Below are 3,618 nucleotides of genomic sequence, written 5' to 3'. Positions count from 1 at the left end.
GGCTCAGGCTTCTGATAAAGATGGTACACGGTCAGTTGAGAGTCAGGCTAATCTGTTCTTCCCAGCATGCTGTGTAGATCTACGATTTCCAAAATAGAAGATCATCAAGCACTTTGCTCCAAGGAGCCAATCAAAATCAAAACCCAAAGAAATAAAACAAAGCAGCAAAATATGTCTAAATATAATGGAAATAATGGAAAATACTAATAAATGAAACAGGCTTAAAACCAAGGAAGGTTTTTTTTTTTTTGAGAAAGCTCAGTTTTGTGTGGGTGCATTTTTTTATAATACACAGATGATGGAAAACTTTTGAACATTTGACATTTTTTAGCATAGCCATCTGAAAAACTATCCTCCTGCTTGTTACAAAATCTCTGGTGACAAAGTGTGTGCACATTACAATGAATTCTGAGAGGAGAACTTCTTTTAATCACTAAGTGGGAGTCATTTCTGCCTGACACCACAGAGGATAAACTATCAAAGATAACTGTGCATTGATTCTGATACTGCCTGCTCATAATACCTTTTTCTGGGCTCATTCATATAGATTTCTATTTTATTAAAGATGTTTCATCTTAGATGCTACATCAAATTAATTAATTGGTTACAAAATTATGCAAACATACAGTTCTTAAAATGGGCATTCGTTACTTACCATTTTAGATACACTCTAATAAAAGTATGGCACACTGAAACAGTTGGCTTCCCTTTCAGATCTCACTTTGATGATGTGATGGGTGATTTTGAACTTTAATCAGAAAATTTCACATGAACCTGATACTACTACTGAAAAATATTTCCTAAAATGCTGTGAGTTACAGCTAACTGAGGATCTGACAGCAGCTTTGGAAGCCAGTCAACTGAGTAATTAACAATGCATGACAATACAGCTTCAAATTAGCTTTGAAACTATCACAAGATTATGTCCAGGTGAATACCTGCAGTTCCTGAAGCTGCAATCCAATTAGACAGTTTTAATTTTCTTGAAAACGTATGAAAATATTTTTATGGATTATCTGAAGCATGGGAAGGAGTTAGAGAGCATTAATCTTCAATTAGGCCATTCTGACTTGTAGCCAAGTCCTGGAAGGAGTGACACTTGCCAGCTGGTGGCTCATATGGGGGATGTTAGGTTGTGAAACAAAATTCCAAAGGGACCAGAAGGCTCTTAATGAAGTCCTGTGTGCTTCCAGTGACTCTTGTTATCACATATTTCCTTTTCATCTCCAACTTTTCTGTGGGTTTCTTCTGTATCTGTACAGGCAGCTGCTTTCTTGTAGTGATATTTTTTTCTTGTAGCTCTGAGAGCATACAAGAGTATGTTTCTGTAGTTAGCAATATCAGTGTTAGAGCCTAGCATCAGAACTGTAGGCATTTTGTCTGTCAAGTAGTTTATCTATACCTACACAGATCTACTTCCTGTTAAATGGGCCTTTTTCCTGGAGCTTGGATATAGTTCAGAGCTTCAAATGTATGTAACTTCTCACACATCTAAGATATTTCTGTTACATATATATAAAAGAGCATTTAAGAAATATAATGGATTGAAAAAGGCAAAGTTTTTGAGCCTTGGAAGCACTTGTTAACTTGGAAGGATTCAAACTGAGATACAGTTTGGATGTAGAGTTTGAGATCTAGCTTCAGGTTTTACACAGCTATTGCTCTGTGTAATTTTCTTTCTGCTTGAAAGTAGGATGCGAGTAGTTAAAAAACTAATTGCATATAAAAAGCATTGGCAGAAAGACCTAATTATGTTGTGTGGAAATGGGTGTCCAGCTAAAAGCTGTCAGGTCTCTTGTACTTCAGGTGCCCTGCATGTCTCTCCGCAAACAGCTAGAGCACAGGTCTGTAAGTGTAGTTAAGTCTCTAATTGAATGTAATTTGGATAGCAGTTTGATTCACTGGGGGAAATGGTGGCTCTTGTACTGACCTGTGACAGTAATAATTGAAACAGAGCTATCATTGAATTACAATTTATTAGGCCTGAAAAATTACCTATATTTTCCAAGTGTATCAAATAATGCCTCAAAAACTATAATCTATTTATTTAAATTGCTTTGCTCAAAAATGAAGATGCCTAGTACAATAAAAGGAGTCATACATTGGATACACAGACTTCTTTCTACATTCTAGTTGAATGTTTCCTTAGCTTCAATTCCTTAATCCAGGCTTGATCACACTTTCAACAAATAGAGATCTGGTGGGGGGGGTTAAAATACATGTAATTTTGAAAATAAAATTAAAACTAAAAATAATATGTTTAGTAGGCAATAGTTTTTCAATAATTTGAAATTAAGTTGTTTTAAAGCAAGAGGTAAGGTCCAAAACAGAGCAATACTTTGAAGCAGGCTTTAAGAAAGTGTGATAATTGATAAAACTTCGTGTTAATCATAAAAGCATTGGGGTTTGTATAAACCAGAATACTTAGGTCTGAAATGAAGCATGGACATTAGATAGAGAAAAATATATATGATTAAATCATTCTGTTTAAATCCCCTGTTATGAATATTGTGTTTTTTAGTAAATTGTATTTGATACCAGTTTGTAAAACGGGGGTTTCCCATGGCCTGAAAGATATTGCAAAATCAGATTTCCTGCCTTTGTATAATCAATTGCAACCTGAAAGATTTTGCAATACCAGATTTCCTGCCTTGGTGTAATCAATTGCAACCTATATGTTAAGGCCAGACCCCCCATGTCTACTGTTCCTTATCTACCAAGACCACATGGCTACCTGACAAACTGTCTGGAGACTACAAGGAAAACCATATTATAAAAAGGAGCTGCAGACCAAGGTTTGACAGAGCGTGGACTGGGCAGTGACCCCTCACGTTCCCCAGCGCTGCTGGCTCCGTCTATATCAAATAAAGCAATCTAAATTTTGCTAAATATCGAGACTTTGTTTCTCATTTATAGCAAAAGGAAAAAGGAATCCCAGGCAACAAAACCCCATAGAAGCTAAAAACTCCAAAAGGATAACAAGATAATTATGGTATTAGAATTACAGTTTTGTTTATTTTTGTATCATTCAGTCATGCAGAACTCACTATTTGAGCTTTCTAATCTTGCTTTATAAACATTTTAAAGTTGACCTGACTGAAAGCAAAAAGACATGATGAAAGCATTAAAATTAAAATTAAATAAATACTTAAATATCTTTTGACTAAATACAGTGTGATTTTTTGAAAGATATTCCTTGTTGTAGAATAAAACCTTCATGCAAGATGAGGATCTATGTTTAGGGCACAGCTTTGCTTGTGTTCTAGCACTTGCAAAAGCAGTATGATGATGCTGGGAACCTGACCTTGCAACCCAGAAAGCCATGCAAATAGATGCGTTTAGTAGTTCTGCATCATGAAACTGGAGTATATTAGGAAATCTTGTGTCTGGTTTGGATACTGTTGTGCAATTGTTGCACACAGAAAGCTTCCAGAGCACTCCCTAGGAATTAGAATGTGTGACAGCCACAAAATGGATGGTAATTAACAGCATGTTTGAGGCACTTTTTGGTTTCCCAAATAATTTTCAATGAAGTTTTTGTGATGAATTTTGAGAGCATAAATTACAAAGGTTTCATAACTAAATGAACTTTTTTATGTTTCCTCCAGATCAGGTCAG

The sequence above is a fragment of the Cinclus cinclus genome, chromosome 5 (assembly GCF_963662255.1).
Source record: "Cinclus cinclus chromosome 5, bCinCin1.1, whole genome shotgun sequence".
NCBI lineage: Eukaryota > Metazoa > Chordata > Aves > Passeriformes > Cinclidae > Cinclus > Cinclus cinclus.
Note: the sequence above shows the minus strand (reverse complement) of the source record.